The 19,252-nt window shown below is 41.6% G+C and overlaps 1 long non-coding RNA gene across 1 annotated transcript; it reads right to left on the bottom strand.

Moving 5' to 3' along the window:
• Positions 1-15,314: 15,314 nt before the first annotated feature.
• On the bottom strand, positions 15,315-17,515 carry LOC140525247 (uncharacterized). The gene is made up of 2 exons (XR_011973984.1): positions 17,185-17,515; positions 15,315-15,737 (listed from the first exon to the last, which is right to left on the bottom strand). It is a non-coding gene; the product is annotated as an uncharacterized lncRNA (long non-coding RNA).
• Between the last annotated feature and the right edge of the window lie 1,737 nt (positions 17,516-19,252).

Raw genomic sequence — 19,252 nt, 5'->3', positions numbered from 1 at the left:
GCCCTGCCCCCACAGCTTGACTGAATCCCTCCCCCTGCCCCCTGCCCAGTACTGGCTTGGTGGAACTGGAGGCCAGATGGCTGTGGAGAGGAACTTCTGCTAAGATTCTGGGCACAAAATCTCTCCCTGCTCCCTGACCAATGTACAAGCTTCATTGTGTCACCTTGGAAGAATTGAGATCTTACAGTTTGCCAGAGTATACCCTACTCTTGACAAAAGACCCAAAAGTCAAGAAACTGATTGGGAAAATGCCCAAAAAAGGGGAAAAAAAATAAGACTATAGAAGATTACTTTCTTGGTGAACCGACATCTTCTCCCATCTTTTAAGATGAGGAAGAACAATGCTTACCATTAAGGAAAGACATAAAAGTCAAGGCTTGTGTATTCCAAACATCCAAAATAAATATTCAAAGGGCTCAGGCCATAGAAGAGCTCAAAAAGGATTTTGAAAATCAAGTAAGAGAAGTGGAGGAAAAACTGGGAAGAGAAATGAGAGAGATGCAAGAAAAGCATGAAAAGTGGCTCAACACCTTACTAAAGGAGACCCCCCCCCCCAAAAAAAAATGCTGAAGAAAATAACACCTTGAAAAATAGGTCAACTCAACTGGCAAAAGAGGTTCAAAAAGCCAATGGGGAGAAGAATGCTTTCAAAAGCAGAATTAGCCAAATGAAAAAGGAGGTTCAAAAGCTCACTGAAGAAAATAGTTCTTTCAAAATTAGAATGGGACAGATGGAGGCTGATGACTTTATGAGAAACCAAGAAATCACAAAACAAAACCAAAAGAATGAAAAAAATGGAAGATCATGTGAAATATCTCATTGGAAAAATGACTGACATGGAAAATAGATTAAGGAGAGATGATTTAAAAATTATGGGACTACCTGAAAGCCTTGATCAAAAAAAGAGCCTAGAAATCATCTTTCATGAAATTATCAAGGAAAACTGCCCTGAGATTCTATAACCAGGGAGCAAAATAAATACTGAGAGAATCCACAGATCACCTCCTGAAAGAGATCCAAAAAGAGAATCTCCTAGAAACATTGTGGCCAAATTCCAGAGTTCCCTGGTCAAGGAGAAAATATTTCAAGCAGCTAGAAAGAAACAATTCAAGTATTGTGGAAATACAATCAGGATAACACAAGATCTAGCAGCCTCTACATTAAGGGATAGAAGGACATGGAATATGATATTCCAGAAGTCAAAGGAACTAGGACTAAAACCAAGAATCACCTACCCAGCAAAACTGAGTATAATACTTCAGGGAAAACATGGTCTTTCAATGAAATGGAGGACTTTCAAGAATTCTTGATGAAAAGACCAGAGCTGAAAAGAAAATTTGACTTTCAAACACAAGAATCAAGAGAATCATAAAAAGGTAAACAGCAAAGAGAAATCATAAGGGTCTTACTAAAGTTGAACTATCTACATTCCTACATGGAAAGACAATATTTGTAACTCTTGAAATTTTTTTTCAGTATCTGGGTAGTGGGTGGGATTATGAACACAAACACACAGAGCACAGAGCACAGAGCACAGAGTAAATGGAATAGGATGGGATCATATTTTTAAAAAATGTAATTAAGCAGTAAGAGAGAAATATATTGGAAGGAGAAAGGGAGAAATGGAATGGGGTAAATTATCTCTCATGAAAGAGGCAAGCAAAAGACTTTTCAGTGGAGGGAAAAAGAGGGGAGGTGAGAGAAAAAACATGAAGCTTACTCTCATCACATTCCTCTAAAGGAAGGAATAAAATGCACACTCATTTTGGTATGAAAACCTATCTTACAATACAGGAAAGTGGGGGAGAAGGGGATAAGCAGGGTGGGGGGAATGATGGAAGGAAGGGCACTGGGAGGAGGGAGCAATTTGAAGTCAACACTCTTGGGGAGGGACAGGGTCAAAAGAGAGACTAGAAGCAATGGGGAGCAGGATAGGATGGAGGGAAATATAGTTAGTCTTACACAACACGACTATTATGGAAGTCATTTACAAAACTACACAGATATGCCCTATATTGAACTGCTTGCCTTCCCAAAGGGAATGGGTGGGGAGGGAGAGATGAAGAGAAGTTGGAAGTCAAAGATTTAGGAACAACTGTTGAATATTGTTCTTGCAACTAGGAAATAATAAATATGGGTAATGGGGTATAGAAAGTTATCTTGCCCTGCAGGACAAAAGAGAAGATGGGGAAAAGGGAAGTGAGGGATTTTAGAAGGGAAGGCAGATTGGTGATAGGGGTAATTAGAATGCTCAGCATTTTGGGGTGGGGAAAGGCAAAGGGGGAGAAAATTTGAACCCAAAATTTTGTGGAAATGAATGTTGAAAACTTAAATAAATAAATTTAAATAAAAAAAGAATATATGTGTAGAACCAATATATGATTGTATGCCATCTCAGGAAGGAGAGGGGAGGAGAAGGGAGGAAAGGGGAGAAAAATCTAAGTTTTATGAAAGTGATTGTAGAAAACTGCAAATTAATTAATTAATTAATTTTTTGAAATGTACATACCATTTGACCCAGCAATACATCTTCTAAGGTCATAAAAATGGGAAAAGGACCCACATGTACAAAAATATTTATAACAACTCTTTTTATAGTAAGTGGAAATCAAGGGAATGCCCATCAAAAGTCAATGCTTCTAAAGTACTTTCAGATTTATAAAACATGGGGCGGAGCCAAGATGGCGGAGTAGAAAGACGCACATACACATAGCTCTGAACCCACAACCCACAGAACATCTGTAAAAAGGAACTTACAACGAATTCTGGAGGAGTAGAGGCCACACAACAGTGGAGCAAAGGAGATTTCTGTTCCAGAGGGACCTGTAAACCTCTCGCAAAAGGTCCTTTGCGCCGCAGACTGGCTGCTGGGACTGGGAGCTGAGTACAGCCCTGCCACGCCCGCAGCACCAAGAGAAGCAGATCCGAGTAGGCTTCAGGGACGGAATCTCCAGTGGTTGCGTGGGTCCCTCCACCCACAGGTGACGGGGGTTGGTGAGAGGGTCTCTTTGGCGGGTGGAGAGGGGAGTGGGGTGCCCCCATAACTCAGGCCCCCTCGGGAGGCAGCAGCTGAGGCAGCCGCAGACCAGGGCTCATCAAGCAGGCAGGAGCCTGGATCCATTGTTGAAGATCTCTGCATAAAGCCCTGAGGGAACTGAGCCTGAGAGGCGGCCCTGCCCCAACCTGAGCACCTGAACTTAATCTCACACTGAATAGCAGCCCTGCCCCTGCCCAAAGCCCTGAGGCTGGGGAGCAGCATTTGAATCTCAGACCCCAAGCACTGGCTGGGAGGATCAGGAGGCAAGGTGGGTGTGAGGAGAATATTCAGAGGTCAAGGCATTGGCTGGGAAAATGCCCAGAAAACGGAAAAGAAATAAGACTATAGAAGGTTACTTTCTTGGTGAACAGGCATTTCCTCCCTTCCTTTCTGATGAGGAAGAACAATGCTTACCATCAGGCAAAGACACAGAAATCAACGCTTCTGTATCCCAGCCCACTCAATGGGCTCAGGCCATGGAAGAGCTCAAAAAGAATTTTGAAAATCAAGTTAGAAAGATGGAGGAAAAGCTGGGAAGAGAAATGAGAGACATGCAGTCAAAGCATGAACAGCAGGTCAGCACCCTGCTAAAGGAGACCCAAAAAAATGCTGAAGAAAATAACACCTTGAAAAATAGGCTAACTCAATTGACAAAAGAGGTTCAAAAAGCCAATGAGGAGAAGAATGCTTTCAAAAGCAGAATTAGCCAAATGGAAAAGGAGATTCAAAAGCTCACTGAAGAAAATAGTTCTTTCAAAATTAGAATGGAACAGATGGAGGCTAATGACTTTATGAGAAACCAAGAAATCACAAAACAAAACCAAAAGAATGAAAAAATGGAAGATCATGTGAAATATCTCATTGGAAAAACAACTGACCTGGAAAATAGATCCAGGAGAGACAATTTAAAAATTATCGGACTCCCTGAAAGCCATGATGAGAAAAAGAGCCTAGAAATCATCTTTCATGAAATTATCAAGGAAAACTGCCCTGAGATTCTAGAACCAGAGAGCAAAATAAGTATTCAAGGAATCCACAGATCACCACCTGAAAGACATCCAAAAAAGAGAAACTCCTAGGAACCTTGTGGCCAAATTCCAGAGTTCCCAGGTCATGGACAAAATATTGCAAGCAGCTAGAAAGAAACAATTCAAGTATTGTGGAAATACAATCAGGATAACACAAGATCTAGCAGCTTCTACATTAAGGGATCGCAGGGCATGGAATAGGATATTCCAGAAGTCAAAGGAACTAGGACTAAAACCAAGAATCACCTACCCAGCAAAACTGAGTATAATACTTCAGGGGAAAAATTGGTCTTTCAATGAAATAGAGGACTTTCAAGAATTCTTGATGAAAAGACCAGAGCTGAAAAGAAAATTTGACTTTCAAACACAAGAATGAAGAGAAGCATGAAAAGGTGAACAGCAAAGAGAAGTCATAAGGGACTTACTAAAGTTGAACTGTTTACATTCCTACATGGAAAGACAATATTTGTAACTCTTGAAACTTTTCAGTATCTGGGTACTGGGTGGGATTACACACACACACATGCACACATGCACACACACATAGAGACAGAGAGCACAGAGTGAATTGAAGAGGATGGGATCATATCTTAAAAAAATGAAATCAAGCAGTGAGAAAGAAATATATTGGGAGGAGAAAGGGAGAAATGGAATGCGGCAAATTATCTCTCATAAAAGAGGAAAGCAAAAGACTTATTAGTGGAAGGATAAAGAGGGGAGGTGAGGGAAAAACATGAAGTTTACTCTCATCACATTCCACTAAAGGAAGGAATAAAATGCACACTCATTTTGGTATGAAAACCTATCTTACAATACAGGAAAGTGGGGGATAAGGGGATAAGCAGGGTGGGGGGGGGGATGATGGAAGGGAGGGCATGGGGAGGAGGGAGCAATTTGAGGTCGACACTCATGGGGAGGGTCAGGATCAAAAGAGAATAGAAGTAATGGGGGATAGGAGAGGATGGAGGGAAATATAATTAGTCTTATACAACACAACTATTATGGAAGTCATTTGCAAAACTACACAGATTTGGCCTATATTGAATTGCTTGCCTTCCAAAGGGAAGGGGTGGGGAGGGAGGGAGGTAAAGAAGCTGGAACTCAAAGTGTTAGGAACAACTGTCGAGTAATGTTCTTGCCACTAGGAAATAAGAAATACAGGTAAAGGGGTATAGAAAGTTATCTGGCCCTACAGGACAAAAGAGAAGATGGAGACAAGGGCAGAGAGGGATGATAGAAGAGAGAGCAGATTGGGCATAGGGGCAATTAGAATGCTTGGTGTTTGGGGGGGGAGGGGAGAAAAGGGGAGAAAATTTGGAACCCAAAATTTTATTAAAATGAATGTCAAATAAATAAATTTAAAGTTAAAAAAAAGATTTATAAAACCTTTTTCATGGATTATTGCTTTAGATGATCCTTACAAAAACTCAAAAAATAGGTGTAATAACTATTCCCATTTTACACGTAAGGAAACTGAGTCTGAGAAAGTGACTCAAGTTTCTTGCCCAGAGTCACACAGTGAGTAAATATAAGATTTATGAGTTGTAGTCAGGTTACTCAAATTGGAATGTTCCTTAGCTTGTCTTCTTCCTGGGGTGGGGTGTACCCTCTTCAAATGGTGTGAATAGCCCCCCCCCCCATTGTTTTGTAAGTGAGATTTTCACTCTCTTTTTTCACCCTACATATATCACAAAGCAACCAGATCAAGGGGCACATTCTATCCAATGATCACTTTTTCCATTATTTCTTCTTTTCTTGACCCAAGCACAGGCAGATCCCAGTTGGGACACATGGGACCTTGAGAGGGTTCACTCTCTGGACATGTGACACAGCCCTAGTCTGGGGAGAGACAGAACCCAAAGCGCCCTCCCAGTCAGCTGATGGAGAAAGTGCTATTTCTCTTGTTGTTTATAGATGAGCAAGGAGCAATTCCATCAATGCCTTCCCAAAAAGGTTTACACTTCACATACTAGAGGGTAAGCAACTGGAGGGCAGTTGTAGTTTGGGCTTTACATTTCCAGGGTTGAGCACCAACTATTTAGAAAGTGCTTGTTGGAATAGTGCATGTGAGAGTCCCCCATCCACCTGGCCTGGGTAATCTGTGAATTCACCTGAAGGTTTATCGCACTTCCAGGGCAGTACCAGGAGCTGGACCATCTTTAGCTTAAGGCCTCTTCTCTGGAAGACAGAACTGTTTGTGAGAGAATTAGCAACTTGCCTTTGTGAAGGTAAGCAAACTGCTCCCAGCAACGCAACAATCCAGGTTTCCTTGAGGGCTGCCCCACCTGCCTTGATACATGCAGATGCCACGCTGCTTATCTCCAATGTGCTCAAGCAACATTCTAAACACAGTCAGGGCAGTGATCAAAGTTTTTAGGGGAGAAAAATACTGTGCTTGAAGGGAGAGCATTAGCATGACTAGAAAGAACAGCCCAGATGCAACCCAAGGAGTTGGGCATCAGGAGCCTTGGCCACTGACTGAGTGGTGGAGTCCACTCAGCACTCATGGCTGAGAAGAGCCACCTCAGGGCAGACTTTTCTTTGCTCCGAAATCGGCTCATTTCTATGCAGAGTTAGGAGAGAGGAGTTTGGGTTACGTTGCTAATGGGACTTGTCAATCTCTCTTCTCAAATATCACATAGATTTACTCGGGCCAGGGACCCACAGACAAAGGTGGAAACCCCATTTTACACATATTTCCTGTCCCCCAAACAAAATCTGCCAAATGAACTAGGAAAGAGGCTGGATGTGCCTGAGATTCTTTCTTTTTAAAATGAAACAACAGAAATGGTCTTTTAGATCCTCTCTTCCTAGATGGTCGTAGGATCTAAACCTGAAAGGACTGAGAGATCACATGGTCCAACTTCCTCATTTTCAAGAAAAAGAAATTAATTCCATCTAGGGTTATCTGATCTAGCCAATACCACAGGTAGTATTTGACAGAGACAGGATTTGAACCCAAGTGCTCTGATATTAAGTCAGTCAGTCTTCAATAAACACTTATTAAGTGCCTGCTAGGTACCATGCTTAGCACTGGGAACATAAAGAAAGCCAAAAGCCAGTTCCTGATCTCAAAGTGCTCCCAGTCTAATGGGAGCTACAACATGTAAACAACTCTGTACAAACAAGCTGTAAACAGGAGAGACTAGAGATAATTAAAAGCCCAAGAAGTCATTGTTTTTTTTCCATTTCACCAAACTGCCATTAATCTTAGAACATTATTTTTATTGTTAACAGATTCATGTTAATAGCATATTAGTGCCAATAGTGAATTGGATATAGCATTGTAAATTTTGCAAACTATTCTACACATCACATATCTGTGATCCTCACGATGACCTTGTAAATAACCCAGATATTATCATTCTCATTTTGCAGACTGAGGGTCACTTGCCTAAAGTCAACCCAGCTACTGAGTGCCTAGGATGGGATCTGAACTCGTGTCTCAGGTCTACTCTAGAGCTTCATTCATTACTCATTCATTACATGCCACCATGCTTATACATGTTAGGTATACATGCAAACGTTACTCTTGGAGCATTGGATGTATAGAACAGGTCAAATTCATTCATTTACAACAATTCATGAAATATACAAACCTGTTTCATGTGCTTTCTCACTACTGTATCTTATGATCATTACAGAGATCACAGTGTAAGTATCCAGGATCTAAAAAGAACTCTATCGTAAAATACTAAATGCTTTGAGTCTACAAAAGGAAAGAGATAAGGGTCCAGAGCATGCAGCTATCAAGCTTTCTCAATGTTCCAAGATGTTTTCTGGCATGTCTTACTTCAGTTGGTGGCCCTTCAGTTTAAATGCACTTTCTTTGAGGCACTAGGCTTACTGAGTTAAGATGAAGGCTAATTCCAACTAATTACAGGATAACAGAACTCTAACGGTAAGTCCAGGTCAACTTTTCTCTGCTCTCTTTTCTCTAGAATCCTAGATTTTTCAGGATAAAGCATGTACTATCAAATGGACCAGGGAAACCATCTCTGGCACAGGATCATGAATCTTTTTGGATCAGTGTCATTAGAGCTAGAAGAGATATTAGAGGATCTGTCTAACTAACTCATTTTACAAAGGAGGAAATTGAGATGGGAAGTGGGGAGTGACATGACTTCTTCATATGGGTAACTAAGTAGAAACAAAGCTGAGATTTGAAGCTAGATCTTGATTCCAAATCTAAAGCTCTATTCATTCTACTATGTGGGTCCCATGCCAGTTGACACTGTTCACAAAATCTGCCCATTATCATTATGGGCATATCGGGATGCTAGTCTTGACTTTTTGATCTTTAGTTCCATTCCTATTGAAGGTTTAACATATAGGAAGCTCTCACTCATAGACATTGGAATGGGGCATCCCATTTTGGAATGAGATGACACCCAAAATGCTAGCAATAACCCATCTTGGAAGAGACATCAGGACTTTCCTCTAAGATCAGCCACTTACCCCGGTAGATGCCTTATCCTCAGCTCTATCCAGACTCCTGCTCAGGCCAACCCCTAGACATCAACCTGAAGAAGAGATTGCCATTGTTGACCTGTATCTTACTCTCCAATGGGACTGAAAGGCATATTTTTAATCTTACAAGTGTCTATAGTGAGCTTTGTGTGCATATGTGTGTGTATGTCTTATAAAATGGTAAAAAAGTAGAACCTTCTGGAAGGAGGTTTCCAGTGGAATGCCCCAAGGATGGAAGTCTTATTCTATGAGGAACAGTTTTATCACTGATTTGTATGAAAGCAGAGATGGTTTTGTTGTTGTGTAAACCAACTTGCAGTGACACAATGCTGAGGGGAATGATGGACACACTAGAAGACAATCAGGGTCCAAAAGATTGTGACAGTACGAATAATGGAATAAAACATGTAAGGTTAATTTTAATAGTGATGAACATAAAGCCTTATGCTTGAATTTGAAAAATCCACACCAAAAATTTGGCGGGGAGAGGAGAAAATTGGGGATTGTAGTAGACTGAAAGTTCAATGTAAATCAGTAGTGTGAAATGTCACTTTAACATGCTAATAAAATCAGATGGTATCCCAAGAGAGACAGAGTGTCCAAGATTTTGGAGGTGAGAGCCCCACTGAATTGAGGCCTAGTCAGATCATGCCTGGAATACTGTGGTCAATACATTGATGAGCAGGAGAGAGTCCAGATGATGGTGGAAGACTTTGAGATCATGCTATGTAAGAATCAACTTAAGGAAATGGTGGCATTTAGCCTGAAAAAGGGAAGACTAAAGGGGCCAAGGACATGGTAGCTGCTCTCAAGTACCTGAAAATCTATAATATGTAAGTGAGACTAGACCTGCTGTGTGTGGACCCAAAGAGAAGAGTCAAGACTCAAGGGGAAAAATTCTGACGAGGAAAATTTTGGTTTTATATAATGGGGAAAAATTTCCCTAATACTTTGAACTGTCCAAAGACTCACTGTCAGGATGTAGTAAAGTCACTGTCCCATGGATGCTAGACAACCACTTATCTAGGATATAGAAGGGATTACTCTTCAAGGACAGTGCAGAGTGGATGTCCTGTAAGTTTTGTTCCAACTTAGAGTTCGTGATTCTGTGTTAAGAGTAAGAGAAAAGAAAAGAAAAGAAAAAAAGGAAAGCAAAAAAAGGAAAAATAGAAAAGAAAATATCCTTCTTCCTTGAGATTCCTGAATTTCCTCTTCACCTGCCTACTAAAGCCTTTTGTTAAGTCTATTAGCTATTTTCTGGCATGTGGAAATTGTCTCATTGGACAGAAAGTGCTTTGTAATACCCTTTATTGCAATGAGGACCAAATGATTGAGTATTCCTGCTATATATTCCTGATGCAGATCTTCATTTCCCTTTTCCTTCTTGGAGTCAACTCAAAGAAGTTAATGTCTACCTTTGGTGAAATCAACCCTAATTGTTTTAATAAAATAATGATTGGAATTAATTGGCTCTGGTAACCCAGGAACACTCAGAAAGAGGTAAAACAACACCCTCAGTAAAGTTTAAACTCAGACCCAAGATGTAGGCAAGTTTCCACTGCTCACTTATGTAATTTTTCAGGGCTGTACAGAAGAAAATAGGGCTCACTAGAGGCCTTGATGAAAACGAATATTTTAAGCGCCACAATGGGCTTCCTGCTCCAATCTACCCCTAAACGACTCACTAGCAAAGTTACACTGTAAATGCCAACCTGATCGCTGCTGCAGTGGCGAACCCCAGCAACTAATCAACAAGACAAGGCTTCAGCACAACAAATGGACAGAAACTAATGCCTTCTACAACTCAGGCCACAATTCCCTAGATGCCCCTAACATTGGCACTGTAGCTGAAACCATGACCCAAGTACCCTGAAAGGAAATATCCTTCCTCCTTGAGATTCTTGAATTTCTTCCTCACTTCTAGTAAGAGATTTGATACGTCTCAAGTCACACACTAGTCTAAACCTAAGGCAGTTCCTGTAATTCTTTTTTAAAAAGCCTAAGCTCTCATGGAACCATCACTTGTCAGAACAGATGTATTCTGTGAGACCTGTCAATAAAGTGAAACAAATCCACTAACTTCCACTCCAGAATTCAGGATGAAATGTGTGGAGGAAAACCTCTTGATCTGAGGAAATGTCTCTGAAATTAGGGGATACATTGGAACTCATTTGATGATGAAGTGTGATCAGAATAGCTTACTCTACCTGGGCCAACTTCTCTTTCCATCACACAGGCCTGCAAGGAAATCTGTGTGTGTACCACACGTACTGCTAGGATTAGACCTGGCAGATGGAAACAAGAAAAGGGCCATCTCATAACAGAAGGGAGAGAGAGAGGGAAAGCTGAACATCCTCAGGATTTCACTCTTTCAGTGTGTTTGCTTAGAGAGCGATCTTCATACAAAATGATTACAGCTGTTTAATCTTCAATGTCCATCCACTCCCTCAAATGTCTTCATTGTTATTGCTCTTCTTATATTTTTGTTATTCTTCTGTTTGATGAGCTTCCACAAGAAATAATCTGAGGACCAATTGCCATCCTTATCACTGTCCAACCATCCTGGCCAATTTGCCATTTCTCACACATGACATTACACTTTCTGTTCCCATGTCTTTACCCTGGCTATCTGAGCCTGAGGAATTCTCTCCCTCCTCACCTCTCCCTCTCTCTCTTAGTTTCCCTGATTCATTTCAGGATCAGGTTGAATCTCACTTTCTGCAGAAGGCCTTTCCTAATCCCCAACTGGTAGAACTTTGTCCTCCAAGGTTACCCCCCATCTCTTTGGAATCTATCATCATACATATATGTAATTTTTACATGTTTACTCTCCCATTAAGATGTAGGCTGTTTATGGGCAAAAAGCATTTATTGTTGTATCTTTCTTTTTATTACAAACACTTGGCATGGTGCCTGGTACATAGAAAGCAATTAATAAATGTTTACTGATTTGTTTCTGATTGTTTTATAGAGTATTGTACAGGTGGATTTTTAAAAAGTGATTTGCTTTGTTTTTTGTAATTGAAAAAGTGTAACGAGATGTAAGCTCATCTTTTCTTGATTCAGATTGTTCTCAAATTTTTATGGTTCAATGGCCCATTAGGAAAGCTGGTGACAACAGTTCAGTCAGTTATGAAGCTCCAGTTCCAATATGGTTTATTGATTTAACTTTCAAGGATATTTATTTTGAGATGAGTATTTGGCTTTTTTGTTATTTCGCTTCTCACTCTTTTGAGGTAGTTATGGCAGGAGTGATCCAAGAAGAAAGCACTTTTCCATTATTTTTTTGCATTTGATGTTCTGCAGTTGGTTGCACAGATGGATAAAACAGTGGTTTGAGTAACTGAATAAGAGCCTCAGAATGTAAATTCTTCTCATGTAGATTTGCTGAAAACTTATCTGGTCCCAGGTGAGAAATGTGCAGTACCATGAGGACATCCTCAATGTTGTCCTACTCCCACATGTTTCTAATTTCTTCTGCTATGTCTCTACATTTTGAAAGATTTTCATGCTGTATCATTTGGGAATTATTAGTAATTAACAAGTTGACCTCTATTAAAAAGCCTGGTGTGTAAATTGTTGTGACCAATATTCTGTACAGGTAGTTGTGGCCAGTAGTGATGTCTGGAAGTGTTCCAGTTCCACAAATGTCTTTTTGTTGAATTCTTAAGATTATTTGAGACTGAGATTTGTAGTGCAGTCATTGGACATCTGTTACTTTATAAAAGACAGTAAGCATGGGATATGTAATTGTGGCCATGTGATCATTTTCTCTAGCTACTTGATCGATTCTAAATGTGGTCATTCCACAAAAATATATTACAGTTTCTAAAACTTTTGCAAAGCCTGTACTACATCTTCACTCTCTGCCTTTAGTCATTTCATTTCTCTACTAAAGGAAATTACCTATCCATTCCCTGAAAGTTCCCAAGGCACTTTGACCAGATCTCTCTACTTATCCATCCATATCACAGAAGACACCTCTATTCTAATGTAAGCCTTTAGGGAATACAGAGTACGTCTTTTTGTTTTGTTTTGTTTTTTGTCTCCCCGGTGATTAGTACAGTCCCTTGTATACCATGAATGCATGACAAATATCTGGCAAATGAACACACACGTTATTCTTCATAAATCACAGGTAACAAAGACTTAGCAATACTCATCATCATGATCACTTTCCACCTACCTATTTTTTTTTTTTTTACTCAACCCCTCATCAAAGGCAAACCCTTCCAGTTAAATCCCTCCACCTTCCTTGGACATCATGGAGAATAAAAAAGCTGACCTCACAGTGGATCTGGGACCTCATAGACAGGGACACTCCTTCCAACAGTGGGGTTCACATTACATCCACGTCTTTTAACCTAGAGTGTCCCCCATATCCCCACCCAGTTAGCCCTCGTGGAGTGGAGGTATAGGAGAGAGTGAGAATTTCAAATAGTGCCTTGGCTCTGCTTTGTGTCTCAGAGCACATTATCAGGATATGCTTTCCAGGTCAATGTTTCATGTCTTAACCAAGTGACACTCACACATCCATCAAACATACCACAAAGTGACTGTACATGGAGGTGATTTGAGCTTTGCACCCTGATTTTTCCACAATAATGGCTCCCATTTATCTAGAGCTTTAAGGTTTACAAAGCTGCAGGAGTCATCACTTGGGAAGGCAGTTAGGTAGAGTGCCATGGTCTCAAATGGACTGGTAACATGGCTGCTGTGTTTAAAGTGTTTAATGTGAGAAGAGACACAGCAAAGGGCAGGACTCATGCCCAAGAAGAGCTGGATTCTAGTCTCCATTTTACACAACATCACTGGGTGACAGTGGCAAGTTGTTGGCTTCTCTGAACCTCTATTTCTCACCTTCTATGTCAGCAGGTATTTATGAAGCACTTACTGTGTGCCAAACACCAGAGATCCAATGCAAAGTAAAAGACGTACAGTCCCTGATTTCAAGGGACTCGAAGTCTAGTGGTGGAGACAACAGGCAGAGTACTGGGTACTAAGAAGATCCACAGAAGGCAAGGTAGAAGAAATCCCAGGGGGAGGCACCAGCATTAAGAGAGATCAAGAATGGCATCTTTGCAAAAGTGGGATTTCAGTTGAAACTTAAGGAAATGCGGCAAAGGACATAGGGCAAGAAAACATGCCAGGAAGGAGAATCATTCAAAACGCACAGATCTGAGAGCTGGAGGGTCTTGTTTATGGATGACCCAGGAGGCTGATGTCACTAGATCAGAGAGTAGGTGTTGAGGGGAGTTAGGTGTGAGAAGATTGGAAAGGGAGGAGGGAGCAAGGCATGAAAGGTTTTGAATGCAAACCTGAGCATTTTATATTTGATCCTGGAGATAGTAAGGAGCCATGGAGTTTACTGAGTAAAAGGTGACATGGTGAGAGTTGCATTTTAGAAAAATCGCTTTGGTGGCTGAATGAAGGATGGGCTCATGTAAGGAGACGCCTGAGGTAGGCATCCTCACCACCCCCCATGCCACCAGTCTAGATGTGAGGTGATAGAGAATTACAGGAAGGTGGAGGCAGTGTCAAAGGAAAGAGGGGACCATATTCTAGAGACATTGAAGCAGTGAAATCATCAGGCCTTGGCAATAAGGTGGGGGAGTCAAGAAACAGTGAGGAATCTAAGAAATACATGTGTTATGCAAGGCCTCACTGAGGTTCTTATGGGATCAGTGAGAGAACATTGGTAAAGCATTTTAAAAACCTCATGTTCTAGAGATGCTAGATGTGCAAGAGATCCTAGAAACCTCAATCCAGAGCTGCCCCAAAGACATCTGAGGCCAACTGGCATGATCCCATCATGTTACACATGAGAAAACTGAGGCCCCCCAGAAATGGAATGCCTTGATCCCAACCCCTGATCACTGAAGCAGGTCCCTCCCCACTCTACCATGCTAGTGGGAATCTATTGGAAGTATGATGTTCTCAGAGGAATCTTCTTTACTTGCCATAGAATGAGGCCCCAGGATGAATCTATCATTCCTTGGCATATGTTTTAGTGGAAAAACCTAAGCCCATAGTTACTAATGACTCCCTCTGAGATGGCCTCTCATTAGCACTGGATGAACCTTGTATGGTCAAAGTTGTTTGCACATTGTGTTCCCCTTATATTGTGAACCTCTCGAGGGCAGCAGCTGTCTGGCTTTTGCCTTTTGTTGTATCACCAGTGCTCAGCACAGTTTCTGACAAACAGTAAGTACTTAATAAATTCTGACTGGCAGACCATGATTGTGAACAGATATGCAAAGTCTCAAATAAGGATTTCAGAAGGAAGAGATCCACAGTGAGTCTGCTCAGACACACCTAAAGCAACACCTGGAAGGAGGGAAAAGAAGCCCCAGCTACAGTATATGAAACAGGGCACCCTTCAGAGGTACCTGCAATGAGTGTGAAGGTCAGGAAGCAAAGAGTCAAGGAGATGGAGGACACAGTGTTTGACCCACTAGCAGTAGGCAAGGTTCCCCCTCATGCAGTAGCGTGATCTTGGCTCATCTGATGGGCAGCCTTAAGGCGCTGGGGCTGCATCACTGCATCACACAGCTCTGGGGAACTGTCCTGGTGCTGAGGCCTGCCTGCCTTCCTTTCAGTCGGGGCTAGGCTTTAATGTTCCCTCTGCCCCAGGTCACAGAACTGCTCAAAGTCTATCTGTGGAAAGTTACTACCACAGCCAAGCTTGGGTAAGGAAAAAAAAAATCTGATTACCCACAATTTCTAACACTAGTGATCAATATTCATCATCTACCAACAATAAGAATATTGATTCCAAATGCATTTTAATAGCATTGATTTTTAATGCACTGAAGCTATCTCAGCATATTTTAATGGCATGCTTTGGCACATACATATATTCATCTCCCAGAGTCACAGAATTCCCAATGTAGAAGAGACCTCACCTGGAGTCCAGCCTACTCAGAGTCCCATGAAAGGGACCATCTGATCTTCCCCTGGTCCATTCCAGCAATGGGTCATTCACTGCTCCCTGAGGCAGCTCTTGATGCTCACGTGGTCAAGAAGGTTTTTCTTATGACCAACTGCAGTCTCACTACACGAAACTCCTGTCCATTGCTCTTTGCTCTGTCCTGAGGTCAACCAGACAAATCTGATCTCTTAGAAGTCCATATGTTTGGATCATATCCATGATCATTTCTCTTCTGCCCAAGTCCTTTCTTCTCTAGTTTCCATGTTCCTGTCTATACCAAATAATTTGTTAGCTGAGAGGCCAGTGACCCAATCAAAGGTCAAAACAGGATCAGACGCCAGTTCGGATTTAGGGTCAAACCCCTTCTCCCTCAAAAAGTGAAATTGGAAAGCAAAGGCTTTCTGAGAAGAGGGTGGAGTCACCTCTGCCATACTCTCCTGGAACCCCTTGGAGCACACTTGAACTTTTCCCTTCCTGGATGATCGTCACCTCCTACCTGCCTGCAGCATACCCAGCTGTGACCCAGGGCCCTTTGTCACTGAGGGATGAAAACCTGGGAAATCTGCTATTCCTTGATTCTTGTCATACTCACCCTCCCAAAGGGTCCTCTCTTCTACACCGTTCCTTGTCCTCACTGAGGTCTCCATTCCTTCTACCCCTCAGACCTCCTCAGGCCATTAGTCTTTATGATGTTGCTTTCCTCCCTCTACAAGCTTGAACCTCTAATTAGCAGGTATAACTCTACCTTGTCTTCTGCTTTCAAATCCTTGCCCCCTTTTCCCATCCTCATCCTCCTCTTGCCAAACCTCAGCCACAGATTCCTGCAACCATTCAACTCCTCCACTCTTGATCATAAGCCACTGAACAAAGTCAGAGTATGTCTCCCAGTTTTACTGAATGGGTATGTTACAAATTCAGGTTATCTGAACTCAACTGGCACCTCAGTGGGGCAGAAGGTATGAATGAGCTATGAGTTCCAGGGCTGAGGTGACCTTGCAGGATAATATTGAATTATTAATACTAATAGCTAGCATTTATATGACATTTTAAAGTATGCAAAGTACCTTAAAATATAATCTCATCTGATTCTCATAAAAACTCTGGAGATGGGTGCTATCATCCACCTTGCTTTATAAATGAGGAAACTGAAGGAGATAGAGGTGAATTGACTTATCCAAGTCCATACCACTAGTAAGTGCCTGAAGCTGCATTTGCACTCGCGTCTTCTGGACTCCAGATCCAGTGGTCTATCCCCTGTTCCACCTGGCACTTTTTAAGAGTGCTTATAGGGTTGTATCTATAAGGGATCTGCTATTCCACTCCTGAGTGCATTCCCTCACTCAGTGCTGTCCAGTACCCTCTTCCATGCACTGCCAGAGTATGAAAAGCACTGAAGCCATCTGATGAATCCCAATTGGGAAAAGCCAACCAGCAGAGAATTCTGACTCTGGGACCAGACCAGAATTTTCCCAGCTTGGTCAGGGCAACACGTCTTCAGAGATTCAGGCTTATCTCCCAGGTTGGAGGAGGCATTATGGCAGAGCCAAGTGAGGAGAGGCCTTATTCACCCCAATTTGGTCACACTTCAAATCCTGCCTAGTCGTTCTGGGGCCCTCCTGACTCCCGGCTGTTTCACTGCTCAATAAGAGGAAAGCAATGGACAACCTATTAATTTGACTCCCCCAAGCCAATCTGATAAATAATTATTAAATACCTACTATATGTGAAGTGCCTGCTGCATGTTAGGTGGTAAGGATAAAACCAGAGGAACAAAAATGAGACCCTCCTCTCCAGAAGTTTAAGGTTGGTGTGGTGATGCAATATGCAAATCCATTAACAATTGTGGGATTCTAGAAGGGCTGCCTGTAAGTATTGGTGCCTGGGTGGGGCCTTGAATGCCATTCCAAGGATCAGCTGTGCCAAGGATAAGGGAAAGGCAAATGCAGTGTCTACAACAGGAAATAATGAATGAACTTATGAAGGTAGAGCAGAACACAAGGAGGGATGGGTCTCACTTTACATGAGGGGGCAGGGAGCTTGGCACCAATGGGCTTCTTGAGCTCAATTGCTCCACGAGGTTTCTATAGTGGATCTCCCCCAATGAGACAGTGAAAAGCAACAGAGCCCCCTGCCACACACTGCCAAGCCAACACTTGTTTATAAAGGATAGGCAGAGCAGGACTGGCCACACAGGGTTTAGTTCAACTACTCCCAGCATCTCCATGTTTAAGATCCTGTATTTCTGTCTCTAAAAACAATCATCTCTGCCATCTTCCAGGTCTATCTTCAGGGATGAAAAAGTGATGAGCTTGGCTGGCATGTTTACCCATGGTGCTCCCTATGTCTTCAGTGCTCAGAAAGAGTTCACATATTAACTTGGGTTCATGAAGAAGGGCAATCCCACCCTAGCTGGATAGGATTATTCTATTATTTCAGTAAAGCTCCATTCACAAGGTATTTATAAATATTAAACAGTACAAAGTCTTCCAGCTACTATTCCCTGAGTACGCAATGGGCTTTTTTTTAATTTTCATCTTGCCTCCTTGGAGATTTATAAAAGAGTCAGCTTATAAGCCAGTCAGAAAATGTGTCATCACTGAAGGAGAGACTCTGCAAAGTGGAGTCCATTGAAAAAGGGTTTATTGGCTAATAACTGGGTCAAGTGCAGTGGTACTTAAAATGATAAGAACAAACTTCAATTCCCTTATGCATTTAAAAATTAACTCTTATATTCAAAAAGTTTTCATTTTAATTCCAGAGAGAATTTACTCAATTTAGGTTAGAGTGAAGCTTCCATTGGTGAGAATAATAAAAACTGTACAGTTCGGGAACCTTTGCAGTGTAGAGCACAAAATAAACCATAAATGCCTGTTGGTTTACTTCATGATATTTTTATAGCACTTGAAGATTTTCAAAGTAATTTTTCTAGAAACATCAAATGTATCCTTTTCAAATGAAAATACAATAAAAAATTATGTTCAATAAAGGGCCATAGAAACATAGAAACAATTAGTTTGAAGCTGAACAGTTGGTTGTTGTTCTTCAGGCTTAAAGATGACCAAAATGACATCATTATGTGGAGCTCAAAGTATGGTGTGTCCAGCTGTGACTGATCAAACCAAGACAGCTCAGGAAGCTCTATCACAGGTCAAGCACAAATAATCCATATGAACATTTGGAATGGAGATGACTCTAAAGTTGTACATCTCACATTTCTTTTAAATGACTGCAATTGTGCTTTGCTTATACAGTCCATCACCTTCTTTGATGTGGGTGCATCATGCTGGACAGTCCTGTGCCAGTGTCTCCCGTGTCTCAAAATCAATTTCAAGTTCCTTCAGAGAAACCTTGTGTCACTTCTTCTGACCACCATGTGAGCACCTGCCTTGTGTGAGTTCTCCATAAAATAGTCTTTTAAGCAAATGTACATTTGGCATTTGAATGACATAACCAGCTCATTGGAGTTGTGCTATCTGTAGTAGAGTTTGAATGCTTGGTGGTTTAGCTGGACAAAAAGACCTCAGTGTCTGATACCTTATCTCACCACTTGATCTTCAAAACCTTCCTAGGACAACTCACATGGAAGTGATCAAACTTCAAGGCATGGTGCTGGTACACTGTCCAGGTTTCACAGGCATGCAACAATGAGGTCAGCACAATGGCTGTATAGACCTTCAGTTTGGTCTCCAGTCTAATATTTCTTCTTTCCCACACTTTCCTCACTGAGTTGGCTCTGGCAATGCATGAGCCAATCTGAATATCAATGTGTACATCCCTGGAAAATAT

Source organism: Notamacropus eugenii, chromosome 1 (genome assembly GCF_028372415.1).
Source record: "Notamacropus eugenii isolate mMacEug1 chromosome 1, mMacEug1.pri_v2, whole genome shotgun sequence".
Lineage (NCBI taxonomy): Eukaryota > Metazoa > Chordata > Mammalia > Diprotodontia > Macropodidae > Notamacropus > Notamacropus eugenii.
The sequence above is the reverse complement of the archived record's forward strand: the minus strand, read 5'-3'. Positions and strand labels throughout refer to the sequence as shown.